Source organism: Panthera tigris, chromosome B4, assembly GCF_018350195.1.
Source record: "Panthera tigris isolate Pti1 chromosome B4, P.tigris_Pti1_mat1.1, whole genome shotgun sequence".
In the NCBI taxonomy this organism is placed as follows: domain Eukaryota; kingdom Metazoa; phylum Chordata; class Mammalia; order Carnivora; family Felidae; genus Panthera; species Panthera tigris.
Window position 1 is genome coordinate 117,287,031 of NC_056666.1, and position 16,310 is coordinate 117,303,340.

The window sequence follows — 16,310 nt, forward strand, 5'->3', positions numbered from 1 at the left end:
ATGTCCAGAACTGAACTTTTGTTCTTCCCACCCCATCAAAGATTTCCCTTCCTTTGTATTCCCCATTTGCAACGACTAGGAATTGTTGGCTGCTCCTCTGACTCACCAGCCACAGCCTATCCATCATCACATGCCGACAGTTGTCCCTCCGCTATCTACTCAAATCTGTCTTCATCTTCTCATGCTGACGTTTCTCCCTAGTCCAGGCCATCAGCATCTCTTTTCTGGGTCTCTGTAGTAATCTCCTAATTTGTTTCCTTGTTTCTACATTTATCTTGCTCTAGTCTATTTTACACAAGGCATCCAGAATGATCTTAAAAAATAGAATTTGATACTATCGCTTGTTTGCTTAAAACCCTTCAATGATACTCCTTTATGTTTAGATCTAAATTGACTTCCAGCCACAGTCTGTTCCCTGTCTAAACAACTCATAAGCCACCATCACCCTTGCTCACCCTGCTGCATTCATAGCGGGCTTCTTTGACTTCTTCAAACATGCAGTGATCATGGCATGATCTCTCTGTATCTGGAACTCCTTCCACACAGCCTGTGTGCGGTAGCTTCGTTCTTTAGGTTTCAGATTACAAAGATCCTTCTCAGAGGCACTATAATTTTCTTTAACACAATTACATATATTTGCTCTCTCCTTTTTTTTTCTACCTACCTCCTCCCCAGACTAGAAGCTCCACGAAGGCAAGGATAATGTCTCTTGTCCACAAGTGAAGATACATCTACCAAAGCGTCTGGTATGTGAGGTGTTTTAAAAGCATTTGTTTAACAGACAAACAAAAAGCAGAAACAGACCCATAGGTACAGAGAACCAACCAATGGTTGCCAGAGAGAAGGGAGTGGGGGTGGGTGAAATGGGGAAAGGGGAGTAGGAGGTACAGGCTTCCAGTTATGAAATGAGTAAGTCATGGAGATTAGAGGCACAGCAAAGGGAATACAGTCAATGATATTGTAGTGTCGTATGGTGACGGATGGTACCTACACTTGTAGTGAGCACAACAGAATGTATAGAGTTGTTGGATCACCATGTTGTACACCTGAAACTCATGTAACCTTGTGTCAGCTATACTTCAAGAAGGAAAGAAAGAAGGAAAGAAAGAAAGAAAAAGAAAAAGAAAAGAAATAAAAGCACCAAAAAAAAAAAAAAAAGAAAAGGGAAAGGTTTTGTTCCGTAACTGAATCTGTAAATTCTAGCTGACAAGATCTCTAGTGCTGCCTTGAATCCTGTTTTAGTCTCTGTGAAGTTCGGAAGAATGAATCCAAAGATTGGTTTGAGAGTTACATATTAATTATTACTTTGTGTCTTCTCATGCTTAACCGTGACCTTGGCCAAGATACGTTAAGTCAAGAGAGTCTCCATTCCTTGACCCTCAAAGAGCTTAACTAAAATAGCCGTCCATTTACCATGTCTACCCACCCCACCATCTCTTGGAATTTTTACCATATACATCAATTTATATTTTTCTCTTTCAAAATCCACTTTACAGCTTATTTTCTCTGATGAAAGTGAGATGAAAAGGAGAAGAAGAAATCTTATTATGGCACATAATTTTGTTCACACTGAATAAAAATTCAGAAATAGCTAGCCTATTTAGGCTATATGTTCTTTGGAAATTAAAAAAAAATAGCATGAGGCTGGGATAAAATATGTGTTGTAATAACCGTAGGGTAAGGCCCATAGATCTATATATCTTCTAGAAACTCAAAGACTTCATTATGAAATATATAAGAATATATTATATCTTAAGTACTTTCATAGAAGTGTCCTTTTTCTAAAATGACAATTATTTTTATGCTTATTACCATTTTAATAGCTTATTATATATAAATAGAACATGAACTTTAGCGGTAATTGGCAACGGTGTTATTTTTGTCACAATCTTAAAAAACACATTCAGAGCTAAAAGTTTACTTGTAAAACATCTACAGCATCGTGACAAGAATTCAATATACTTAATAAGTTGTTAGAGTACAGACATTTCTCTTAGGATTATAGCAACCTATGACTAGGATTATTCAGGTGCCAAGATTATTAAATAACATGAGAGTTGGAAGAAAAATCAGTATAACAGTTAACATTCATTTAAATGCTCGGTGTTCATAGGGAGAAGTACCTAAAACAACACAGAACTAAATTAAGGACTGAACCCTCACTTCATGAAGTGCTAGGCAGACATGCGTGTGTTTCTTCCACAAGTTTTTACTGTTTTGTGTGGACAGTCTGGATTAATTTAAAAATGCGGTGCCCTTTTTTTTTTTTCTAACAGAAAAAAAAAATAGAATCAGCTGAGAGATAAGAAGAGAATAAACACTGAAATAAACATTGCAGCTGAAACTAAAGTAACTGAAGTAAGAATGTTTTCATAATGAACTTTTATGTTGAACAAGCCCAGACACTTGGAACGGTGTAAGCTATATTAAACCCTTTTATGAAAGGATTATGTTTTGCATGATGAGTGTTTTAATATAAGTACGGTACGCAGCGTAAAATACTACTACATTTAACTCAAAGTAATTACGAGAATTCAGTCAAAATTATTTTCTTCTGCACTTTCACATTGATACAGAAGGAAAAAAAAATGCTTCTGGAACCTTTCACCAACATGTCTCTGTTTCAATTATTTTTGGCAGTATATATTGCGTCTCTGCCTCAGCTACCTTTTATATCGACAGTTGGTAGCACAAGCCTTTTAACGCACAAAGGGTAGCAGCTCTTCAGCCAATCTGTGATAAAAGGAAAAAAATGAAATCACTATGGAAACTGCAGGAAGGATCTAAAAGCTCTCTTTATAAAGTAAACGTCTGATGTTTGTGACTGCAGGGGTAAAAAATTCATAAATCTGTATGATGCTATCGTTTCTGATTTGTTATCACTGCAAATGCCAACTCAAAGTAGCCTGACCTTAGCTTCATTAAGTGCCGTCTATTCAGAAATAGTTACTATTCAACAGGAGGAAGACGTGGTCTGCAGAGAGGTCAGGGGTTTAAGGGGATAGTGTGGGACTGAGTGAAGAAACTAATTTGCTTAGAATGTTTCCTTTCTTTTCTCATTTGATTGTCTTTTTCTTTTAAATCACAGTGATTTGATGGAATCAGGCACACCGAATTGTTCTGCTCTGCGTTTGATTTTGATTTGTTTTTCGTTCAGAAATGGAGCAAATCTCAAACCCAAATTCAACTTAGGAAACTATGTCTGTCTGTGATTTTGAGTTGAAAAAACAAAATAGCTAACCCTCTCCTTCCAATCAAAAAGCCAATAAATATGAGGGGGAAGCCATTCTCACTTCAGCACCCTGGACCCCCAGGAGGAAGAAAATGCAGGAAACCGCAGCTACGGAGACAACTGATGAATCTGATCTGACGGGCGGACAGCAACAGACACCTGTGTCATGGAGGAAGTTTCAGGGTGTCTCGACAGTTCTCAGAAGTTAAGTGACTCTCAAAAGATAGTTGTATGGTTGTTCAAATAGGAAGCTTTTTATTTGATAATAGGTCACCTGTGGAGGAGGGACGATGAGGTCAAGAGGACGCTGAAAAATTCTCAAACACAAAAGTCTGCAAATTCAGTAACAGTCTTGACTGAGAGGAAGACGAATATTCAAGTAAGTAGACCAGTTTCAGCATTGCATATGCTACTATGCTTATTTTTCCGGTGTTTACAACTGAATACTGCTTCATTAGTTAGGTTTTCAGGCAATAGAAACTATGGCTTTTTTAAATTAATTAATTTATTTATTTATTTAGTTGGTTAATTAGTTAGTTGGTTTATGGCAACTTTACCACAGTTACAATGCATTGAAATGTCAAAGATTGATGTGCATGGTAATTGATTTCCTGTCGTCATGCCGTATTTAGACAATTATAAACATTGCTAATCTAATGTTTCAAGGTACTTATGAACAATTAGTGATTCTGCACTAGCATCTCAAACACACTTTTGATGATAATAATATACTGAGACAAGTTCTATAAATCCTAAAAGGGCTGTTGTGTAAATGATGATTAGGACAAAATTAGTGTTTTTTTTCTCTCCCCCCCCCCCCCCCAGTGAAATGATTAAGGCTTTGAAAATGAAAACACAAGTATTTTGGTTGTGAGCATGCAAAAATTCAGCACAATTAGCAGGGAGAAGACATTACTTTATAGTGATATACTTGTTTAAAATGAAAGAATATGACTAACTTTATTGAACTTCTACTACCACTAATGACTAACTCAGCTGTTTGTGTAACCTTTACAGTCTCATATTAGGAGAATGTTAATGGTCAATGATACAGAATCAAATGGAAGTATGTGTTTGGGTGCCCAAACATAAGTACATGCATACTTTCATTTGAAAATATTTAAATGCCTCATACATATTGACTACACTGATGCTTTTTGTGCACATAATGAAAACCAATTATCTGTGGAGAAAACTTGACTGGGTGGAAGGAAATTAAATTGGTTTTTAAAGACTTTCTTAAACAGCAGTAGCTAGGGAAAGGTCCACTAACATTTTAGCTCAGGATTATAATGACTTTGCTATATTAATAAATCATGTTTTATCCTGACTTTTATCATGGATCAGGCCACTCTCCCAGTCCCTGTGAAGCCTGGAAACCACTGTAGGAGAAGGCAGGTACATCCTAACTCACTCAAAGGATGGGATACAGGACAACATGTGTCTGTTAACAAAAACTTTCAAATTGTAATTCTTGAAGGAAATGGTCATATCCTGGAATATTCTGTGATTTTTTTTTTTAAATGCTGTACAGGGAAATCTTTACCAACTTTTCTGCGTAATTCCCTTCTGGGAGTTTCCCAACTTCTATGAAATGCTTTTGTGTTGAGTATCAACTCTCATCAATCAGCTCCATATTACTTTTTTTTTTCATTTTGCTTAAGTCTGAGACCACTTAGGAGGACATTTATGGAAACATGGAGAACACATTGTTTCACTTACACGTGCAACAATGCAAATTCTTATCCTTTGTTACTATGCAAAATAGTAACATTCTGTTCTCTGTGGGCTCTCAGAGTTGACTTCCAGCAGCTATTGTAAACTAAGGAAGGCAAAATACTTCACTGTTACCTCAAAATATCTGACGGCTTACTAACTGAAGAGTAAAATATTTCATTGAGTTTTTCTGAAATCAAATATTTAATTAGTTTAAACTGTATGTCAGTAAGTTGGTCAGGTGGACTCTGTGAAGTATATACATTATTGTACTGCAGTGAGGGGCTTGTTAGGGATCAGTGTGCATCTTTCCCTCCGTTAATTATCCAATGGGTAAACATTAAATATTGCAGGTGTTTGGGTGACGTAAAGTAGTCCCTGATCCTTTCCGTTATGTTTTCGTTGCCTTTTCAGAGCAGTGCTCTCAGAAGTAGTGTTTAATTTAGTGGATTAAACCCAACTAGCCTTTACCCCATCCTGGATCTTAAATATTGAAACCTTTAGCTCCTATATTTTATGATATATTTTCTAATTACCCAGTTTTCACAATCACATTTTTAAGGTTTCAGGTTGGAATGTAATCATGGTTAATATTTTACTCACACCCCACAGAAATTTCACCTCTCATGTCTGTCTCTCTCCAACTCTCAAGAAAGTCAGATTCTGTGGGATAAGTCACCAGGGAATGCCTTCATGACACTGAATACCCGTGGTCTAAAGGGGGTCTTGGAAGTTGTTCGTAGTTTGGTATTATTTTCTTTCCGTTAGAAATACTTTGTAACTCTGCCATTCACTTCCAACTTTGCAACCATCAGAAATCTCAATTCCATATGAGCTTTCACTCTGAAATTTACTTTCTGATCTCAAATCGGCCAACTGAGATAAGACAAAAAGTTTTAATTAGAATTTTAATATGTAACTGAAGGCATTTATAGATCATACACACAGGTGATGTTCTATGTATTTAATAACTGTGTGGAGAACTTAGATAATGTTTAATTTTGTGCAGAGACTATTTTTAACTTTACTGGAATCGGGTTACCTGCAATGTTCCCGGAGTGTCTCTCAGAAGTTTTAACAGTGTGAGGTTTATTGTGTGAATGAGTAACTGTAGGTGTCTCTAGCAAGGCCTGGGGGGGAAATTATAAAAATTGGAATATTCTTTAATATAAAGAAGCTATTCTGTTTTCCTTTCACATTTCTCCTGGAAAATCTAGCTTCACATCCCTCAGTTCAAGCGTTGTAGATGAAAAGAGATAAATGCCCAGCGGAGTACCAGGGGGATTAGCCTCCCCCTTGCTACTATTAATGAGTGGTGCCCCTAACCTCATGTGTTTATTCCTTAAAAACCTAGCACATGAAACAGTTTTTTTTTTTTTCTTTCAAGAAATAGTTGGCACTTTATCTTGGACTTCTGCTTGACATGAATTATTTGGCAAATTGGGGACTGAAGTGTGAACTGTAAACTTGGGACTGTGTCATAGGCTTCAGGGGTATTCTAGGGACAAAGACATCCTGGTAGGGATGTCACAAAAACAAAGTTTGTTGAAGAAAAAAATGATCTTTTCCTCTAATTCGTGAGACAACAACAAAAAAACGTATACCTTATACAGATACCAGTATCCACACACACACACACACACACACACACACACACACACACACACAGGCACACATGCACACGCACACACACACTTTGCTGGAGTGTATCCTGTTTTTTATTTACATGTGCACATGAGTCTCATTAATGTTGATAACCCTCTTCATATGCCTCCAGAAAATAATGGACCCCGACTGTGAGAACTGTCTGTATTCAGACATGTTAAGAGCTGAATATTTAAAATCTGTTTGGCACACTAAGCTTGGTTTTCTGAAGACAACAGAAGTTGGACAGAAAGATCAAAGGAAAAAAAAAAAACTACTGTAAAAGATAATGACATCTGGATGGGGCCTGGGTAATGCTCTAATTAAATGTACTTACACCTAAGTCTTATCACATGCTCAGGAGTGAGAGCTTAGATGCTCCTTTTAAACTGCAGCCTTAGAGGCAGTCATGGGGGCCTTGCCTGGGAGCTGTCACCTCTGCTGTGATCCAGCTCGTTCTATATGTGGACCCATAATCCATCCTCCTTTCTTTCACTGAATGGGCTTCCGCTATTTTGCTATTCAGATAGTCATGATAAATTAGGTTATCCCTTAAGCTTACAAAGATATGCATGTTCTTTAAAATAGATTTGAAAAAAAAAATCCGTTTATCCACTTAGAAAAAAACAAGCTACAAGATTTCTTGCCTTGTTGCTGGTCATAGGTAAAGGTGAGCTTCATAAGAAACCTTGGATACTTTTTTCCCTGTTTGGGTAGTCATTTGACATCCTTTCCCTTCTGAACATAATAGCAGCTCGCCCTGAGTACAAAACACAAAGTAGACTTTCAGAAGTCACTGAATCAGGCAATTTTAACTTCTAAAAGAGTTTCTAAAGCCTATATTAATTGCACAGAGTTCTTTTTAAATTGGCATGACTTGAACTGATTTCAGAATTCTGGGATTTAGGGCAAGAAAAAGGAGGGAACTGTGTTTTCTAAGTCTTTTTTCTTTCTTTTTTTAAATGGAGTTTTGAAACATCATGATGCAATCTCTGATTAGGATTTTATTTTTTAATAAATAAAACAAACCCTACATATTTAGAAGAAACAATTGGGCAATGCATAGACATAAACTGCATATCTCATTACTATTGACAGCCATGCATAGTTAAACCTCCCCCTATTGCGCAGAGCATTTACCCTCTGGCTTTGTAAAGTGATGCTTGAGTGTGGGTTTTACAAAGGAATTTCATAACCATTTTATAGACTCTGCAGCACACCTACAAAATCAGAGTATGCACCACGTTTCTTGGTTATATGGTAACAATTAATGAAATTGGCGTTCATTCTAGAAAAAAAGTCTAAAGTGCTTGTACATTGAGTCTTTTGCGGGGTGGGGGGGGGTGGAGAATAAGTCCATCTCTTATTTTAATTCAATGAGAAACTACTTTTTCTTTTTTTTCTTTTTCTTTTGTTTTTCTATGCTCTGCCTTCTAATAGTTCCAGACAATCAGATGCAAAGCATTTTGCCTTCTACCACTCCTTAGGAGAAAATTAGTTCATTAATACACAAAGGTGAAAATTAGAAACCCACTGTAATCCAGGAAGTTCCAAGAATTTAAACAATCAAATATACCCTCTGGATCTCAGATTTCATCAGGGAAAATTTAGAACAAGTTATTTTTCTCTGAGCTCCCTTAATTTTGTGTTACTGCCTTAGACATAATTTAAATACTAATAATTTAAATACTGGTGAGGTTTGGGGAAGGCAGATGGTTTTTTTTTTTGGGGGGGGGGTGTTTGAGAAAGCAGTAAAGTCTAGAAAGAGAGAGTTCAAAACCCTCCAGCCCCTAGGAAAACAGAGGTCTACCAGGTTAGGTTTTTGAGCGGGATGTAGTCAATGTGCCACACCCCTGTGCAAAAGGTTGGAACCTTTTGGCTAAGGTAACACCACTCATGTTCTGAAGTATATATATTTATATTCAGGGTGCTGTGAATAACCCCAGTTTCTGCCTTCCTTTGAAAATTGGCTGTGCTATTCATCTTGGATGTCAAGATTTTCTTCTACTGGCTAGGTCGTCCTGGTTTAATCTAATGTTTCATTTCCTCCCAACAAAATAAGATATTTGCATCAAATTCAGCATTTCAATAACAGTAGTGAAAAGTCCCTCTTTGTAAAAAGATACAGCATTACTTCCTGCCATGAGTTCATCCGAATCATCTCCATTTATTTCTCCTGGGTGATGAGAAGACCTTTTTCATTTGACCAAAAAGCGCTAGTAAATAAGGAGTTAAAATGAAGGCAGGCTCACTGGTTTGCTGAGATCTGTCAGAGTCTGACTGGCTGGCTACATATCTGTCTCTGGAACAATAGGTACCTGTATTCTGCACGGACTGCTGGGCAGCACTGACACTCTGGAGAAGGTCTGCCTCTGTCTGCGCTTTCCTGGTGAGAATCCCCAATGACAGTTCCACTTTTCAGTGGAGGAGAAAAAAAATATCTGTCTACTCTCTTGATGAAGGACAGAGCTTTGATCATTTTTATTCAGGCTTGTCGTGGCTGGAGGTTTTAGGTTCTTAGTCTCAAGTCAGCAGTCTCTCTCTCCCTCTCCCTCTCTCTCTCTCTCTCTCTCTCTCACACACACACACACATACACACACACACACAAGCACACACACACACATCCACTCCCTCCCTCTCTCTTACTCTCTTCCTCTCTCTCTCCCTCCCTTATTTCCCCTCATAGGTTCTATGCAGGCAGATGAGTGCCACAGCTGTAACTGAGGCACAGAATGATAAACACAGTGAAGCCAATTTCCAGGATGGCGAGAGGGGGCACCGGAGGTGACAACAATGACAAGGACCCAAGGACCGCCCTTTGGACAAGTTTTAGGTAAGAAAACGTGTACGCCCCGATTCTTGCATGTTTGCACGCTTGTGGCTGAGAGAGACGTTGAGATAGAAAGCGAGTCTCAGTAGGAAAATATTTTCGCGAGGGTATCATCTGTGCTGTCACTTGCCTGCAAACCTGTGTTCTCAGGGCTTTGTGTTACGAGAATCGTTGGAGGTGAGGCGTGAGCAGGGCTGGGCGGACGGGTGAGCTGCTTTTTATGTCTGTCTGCTGACATTTATCATGCTGTTTAAATTTGTATCTGGAAAAAATTCTGTTTGATGATAGTTAGCAATGTTTTGTGCAACGTGGAGCATATGGCCGTGTGGAATTCAAGTGATGCTCTTTCATTCTTAGTTTGAAATTATTTTTATACTCAACTGCACTGAGGTCAGAGAGTTTTAAAAATTAATGAGGTTCCCTGTGGAGTTCAAATAGTAATGTCTACGTGAGCTGACACAAAAAAGATAAGATATAGCTGGTATATTTTTAAGGTGGATTTAACTGTCTTAATGGAACATACTCCATTTGAAATGTATGAATTGTACAATAGTTTATGGAAACCTAAGTATTGGGGGATATTAGTCCTTAAATTTTTTTTTTTTAATGACCTGGAGACATTTTGTCAAAACTAGCTATAGAAGAGGAATATATTGTGTGGAGGCATTGCTAAAACTTGATAGACATAATTGTTCTGGCAGTGGAGAATACCTTACACTTTCGAGGAAATGACAAATAATGAATGAACCACATGCTAAAAAATATGCAAGAGGGTGCTTTCATCTTAAGTAATATATAAAAATTCAGGAGATTTTTAGGGTGAAAAACTGCTGGCACGAACAAAGAAGCAAGTGTACCCATAGATGAGAATTCTTTGTCACAAAAATGAATCCCGGGCATGGATTTAGGAGGTTAAGTGATTTCTACATTCTCAGTGCCCCACAGAAGGGGTGAGTCCAGACATTTAAAAATGTACTGAAAACTTTCATTTCCCACAATTTAAAAACATTGTTTATGTTCTTGATACAACACATTGTTTAAATGAAGGGGACTGAAAAGCAGTCTGAGTATACAGTAATCGGGGCTAAAGATGCTTTTTATCTGAGTTCCCCATTTACAAGACCCATTCTGAGCTTCCTGTGATATATTGTTATGTAAATACTGTGCAGCCGGGGAAAGCAGTACTATGGAGATTCAATTTACTTTGAAAGTTGTTCATTATAGCAAGGATGAATGTTATTTATTTGATGTGATTCAAAGGCTGGAAATGACTTTTTCATTGTGGCGCCTTTTGTAATGGGTGCAGGGTGATCTAATCTTTTTAATTTTGGCTTTCACACCAGTGGAGATGAAAAGAGATCTGAACTCATTTATCGGTTGCTAGGTCCTTCTGGAGACCCAAGTCCTGTTCTTGGTTGCTATGGCCAGTCTGACCTCAATCTCTGTGGTTTTGGGGACTTAGGCAGTCTTTTCTCTTTCTTTCTTTCTTTCTTTCTTTCTTTCTTTCTTTCTTTCTTTCTTTCCTTTCTTTTTCTTTTCTTTTCTTTTCTTTTCTTTTTTTTATTGAGGAGCATGCACCTTGATTTATGTCCAAAATTGTGGCTGAATGTCTTTGTCTGTAAGTGATAAATGGTGCCGAACAATTCATCAGTTCTTACAAGTAAACACCGCTGTCCCACTAAAAATATGTTTTGTTCTGAGTTAATGGTATGGAACAAGGCAGCCTCCGCAAACAGCTATCTTTTATTGCGGAGGGGCCTCTGAAACTTGGAGCAAAGTGGAGGAAATTGGCACGTATTTTCTTGTGCATTAGCATTTCACTTGTGACTCGGTGATACCACTTTAGGCGGATTGGGGATGAGAGGGCAAACCTTCCGTGTCCTCACTTTCTCCCTAGCTGGGGCTGCCTGAGACACAGGCCCTCTCCGGACGCCTGGATTCGGCCGGGGGGCCCTCGGAAGTCAGGCGGAGTCCCTGATGGGGATGGGGTGGGCCTCCGCTCTGCAAGCGCCCAGCGCTGAGGCATAAATGGGCAGATGTGGTGCGGCTCTGCTGCCTTCAGTCTCAGGCTGGTTCTTTGAGGGAAAGTTGTATCCAATACTGGCGACTCCCAGGGATGTTCTGCTTGTGTGCTACTTAATGGTCCCTGGATGTGCTTGCATTCTAGAACCTTGTTAAGAAAGGAGCCGCGCTGATTAAGGGGTTGTGGAGTATACAGCCGTGCTTAGCAGATGAGCCCTCCTGCATTTCCCGCTCCCTTAAAAAGTGCTTAATTGATGCTGCAGGGAGCATACAGTCCGCTAATAAGATGATGCTGACAAAACAGCTACCAGAACCAGGCACTTATTGCTTATAAGCGCCGTCCGCTTCCCTCTGAGAGATTGCAGCTTTGTAGGGTGGTTTTTTCTTTTAATAGTAACGTGCTAATGGTTTTTATCCTAAATCAGCCAGCGCTGAGTATCTTCAGGAAAAATGAGTTCCATAAGAAGTGGCATCCTCCTCCAATGGGAAGGTAAAAAATTAAACATTTTTTAGAGTGCGATTTTCAAGCCATTTCATCTACTTCTTGCCAGTAGCATTAGAAAGCCGCTTTCTGAATAAAACTAAGATTTGCGCCATTCTTTCTAGCCATAAGAGGTTTAAAGAAGAGAGTATTAGGGAATTTTATCGTTAGTCATTTTCTAAGGATTGTCCAGCTTTTGTTAGCAAAATGCAATCAGGTACTTCGTATGTTTCCTGTCAGCCTTGAAAAACAGCAGGTTTTTGGTTTTTAGAGGACATTATCCTTTGGGGGATCAATAAAAACGATCTTTATTTTATGTAGATTTTATTCCTAGGACTGGTAAATAAGCACAGGGATTGGGTGATGTCGAAGGTCTTCTGTCAGCCTGAAAATTCCTCAAAGAGCACTAGTTTTCAGAAAGAAGGCATAAGGACGCCTTTATTGGTGTTAATTTGAGCTTCTTCAACTGTTCAGCTCTTTTTCGTTGAGTAGCAGTTAAAAGTTCTGTGCTCTGTGGGACAGGTAACCACTGTGGCTGGAAGTCATTTTCAAAAACTGGATTTTTGGAGGTATTTTTTTTTTTTTTAGTGCTTTATGAAGACTTGGGTTTTGCAAAGCCCAATTGGGGCTCCTTAACTTGGGTTTCTCACTTCAGGTCTTCTTGAAGGTAATACTTTATATGAGTGGCTAATTTCACGAGAAATGTTTAATTCTAGGTATCTGAAGGCAAATGTTTCCCAGTATGTGGTATGTATCTCTGTGTGTATGTGAACATATTTTAATATAAAATGTCTTATAAATTTTACATCGTGCTTTGCTTTGCTGTTATTTCAAAGGATTTAAGTGAATGTTGGATAGCGCTCAATTTCCTGAAATGATTAAATTCCATCTCTGAAGAATCTGGGGAAAAGGCCTATAATGACATTTTGATGACTTTCATTTTAAGGAATAATAGAAATTGAGTAAAATATTTTAATAGCTATTCTCTAATATCTCATTCCAAATACAATGTTTTTATTGCTCATTCTAGCTTACAATTTTCTGGTGATAATAATGTTGGCTGGTAATTGTTTCTTACGTAGAAATCATTCTATCCTTATGTAAAAGTTATTTCAGAGAAGTCTTCATGCATTTATCTCAGCTGAAGCAACCGCATTGAACTCTTGAGATAAAACAGTGAGTATTTCCAGATTCCTCCTATTTTATTTTGTACTTCCTTACAAGAATTAGGTGTATCTTAAAGGGAGGAATATGACAAATGATAGTTTGTGGTATAAAGAGGGAAAACAATGAGACAAGTCAGGAGAAGGCTGAGAAGACAGAATAAATATTATGCGCTATCACAAAATTGACTTGGCATCTCCCAGATGTCAGGTACTTTTAAAATTTAAAAACAGACTAATATCAAATATATGTATGTAAATATGCAGTCATTATATCTGTCTATATTGAACAGGTAAATGCATGTATGTAAACTTACTGTAATTCCAGCTAATGTTACCAGGAACACCTTAGCACCTCAATTCTTTCAGGAGATGTAGACACAAGTAAAGTTAATCACGTAGCTTTTAAAGAGTCAAATCTTTTGGGAACTGGAGTTGTGACATGTTAGATCAATTTTCACGTAACTCAGAATAAAAATCTTAAATCGGTTTTTCTGTGCAAGTTACACAAAGCCATTAGCTTCCAAACTGCGTTGTTCTAAACACTAATTAGAAAAATTTGTATGCAATTTAACTTGATTGTAGTGAATATTTACAGTCAGAATATTACATTATTGCCGAGTTAACATGCCATCCATGCAATTTTTTATAGAAGCAAAATTAAGCTCTACTATCTGCTTATTCTCCTCTCTTAATATGTTTACCAGATTTCCCCAAGTTTGCTTTCTTTTTGCACTTCATACTGCCTTCCAGATACCAGTGTTGCGGAGAAATTAGTTACTCTTAGTTTCTTTCTGCCTACTATAATTCTGGGTTTTGTCTTTTTTGGTATGCCATTATTCTTATCTGTCATCTAGACAGTTATATTGACTTTGAAGCTATTTGTGTGACCTATTCGTCTGTGTTTGGGCGGGAGAAGCTTATTTCATTAGAAATTGTGTATCGAGTGCTGAAAGATTTGAGTTGCCTTTGGGATGTTGTCCAAGGGCCTCATATTGGGATCTAGAGTGGTAGCAAGTGGTAGCAAGTTACTTGCATAATTCAATAAAATCTTTCCTTCAAGCTACCTTACCTTATTTTCCACCAAGTGGCAAGCCTCAGATTTTCACTGAGCATCATCTAGGAAACTTAGTATGAGAAAAACTGGCAGGGGTGGGACCCTCTTGGATTGCTAGTGAAGGTGTCACTCTAGGTTACTCTTCTGAGATGTTGGCAAGGATACATTGGAAAGTTTTATCTACTGGTATGTTGTGTTTAATCACCTCTGTGATCCAACAGCAGATTTTAATTTACATTACCATCAGTCAGATTCTTTTGTTTAAAGAGTACCAGAATGACTTAAGAAAATACAAGCTATGCTAAAAATCTTAATTACACACTCTCTCACTCACTAATAATTAATCGAAGCATTAAAAAATTTGTTCAGATTTTAAAATGTGAAAATTGTAGCTTGCTTAATGGTATTTATAATTTTTTTTTCATCAAGAGATGGCTCGTATAGAATCATAATCCCTGAGATTCTCTAAAGTTGGTAGACTTTATGATCCTACACCCTATAGTGAACAGAACTGTTTTACATTTTTAATAACATCTCTGAGCCATAATTTATGTTCTTAATGTTGCCTGGCATTATTTAAGCACAACGTACTTGTGATCTATAAATCTTTGAAATTCCTGTATTTTTCTGACGATCGAATTCACAGTTCAACTGCAGACTGAAATATACCATAAGGCTAAGAATTTCCTTAGAGAAAGAAAGACAAGGTAGCAGGCACACCGTGGTCAGGAACATATGGTGTACAGTTAATTATCAAAATCTCAAGGGTTTTAACATAGTTTACTGCAGGCATCTTCCACAATACTGGATTTTCAGAATATGTTTGAAGACGAATTTGATTTGCTAGAAATTTGAAACCGGGAAACCAAATAAATTATTTTTAAAATGTTCTCCCATAAGGATTTAGAAAATATTCATTCATTCATTCCATAAACATTTATTCAGTGCCTGCCTTGTGCCAGACACTATTCTTGTGGCTCTTAATTTAATATTCACCATTAATTCAACAGTCATTATTTGCCTGGTTTTGCAGATTATAGGAGTCTCGCCAGTTAGTCATACCCTATCAGCTAATCACATCACAATCCATAACATTTTGGAACTTGTTCTTCAATGATCTGTTCTTTAAATGGCTTAAAATATATTCTCTGCATATATACCAATTTAGAAGAATATATTGGCAAAGCAGTCAGAATATGTTTTAAGAAGTTATCTTGTCGATGCGTATTTAGAAGTGTCCAAATGCATCCTTCCCCCCTCAGTAGCTAGGCCCATGATGCAGCAAATACTAAATGGGTTTGTTACATTTGCTTCCTTCTAATGCTGCTCATACTATGTTCAGGGACCTCTAATTCTAATTATTAATGGTTAACATTTATTTTCTATATGCCAGTCAAGGTACTAAATCCTTTCTTTTGTATTCTTGTTTAATCCTTCAATTACATTATGAGAAAGGTAGTGTCACTATCCTTGCTTGTAAAAGAGGAAACTGAGGTTTTGAGAAGTTAACTCCCTCGAGGTCACAGAGCTTGCAAGCAGCTGAGATGACTTAAAATCCAACCGTTTCAGATTCTATTCATCCTTCCAGTCATTCAACCGATGTTATCGAGCTTTGATGATGTCCTAGGCCTGCTCAACATGTTTAGAATAAAGCAGTGGCTAGAACGGGCAAGCCTCTGCCCTTAGAATAGGAGCACGTAGTCACTTGATACATTCATTATGTTATTTCCCTTTGCATCTATGGATTCCCCAGAACCAATAGCATAAAACATTTGAATTTCAAACCTTCTTTAGACCTCTCACTATTTGGCTTCAGTCTTTCTTTCCAACTGCATTATTTACAGATTTCAAAAGAGGAATTTGCTAACCTGGAAGACCGGTCAGCTCATTGCCTCCGCGGTTTGCCTTGTGTTTCCTCCCACCATTGCTGCCCCGAAACACTTTTGCCACTGCTTTCCCAACACTTCCCATCCTTCTGCGTCTGGGTCAAAGCCCACGGTGCCAACGAAGTGTGTCTTAGAAACGAAATCCTAAAGTTGTTTCATCTGCATTGATCATTTGACACATGGCATTTGCAACAACTAAAGAGAGATGAGGCTAGGTAACATTTCATGTGTTTCCTATGTCCTGGCTGCTTTAGTATTTGTACATGTGCCCAGCTGAT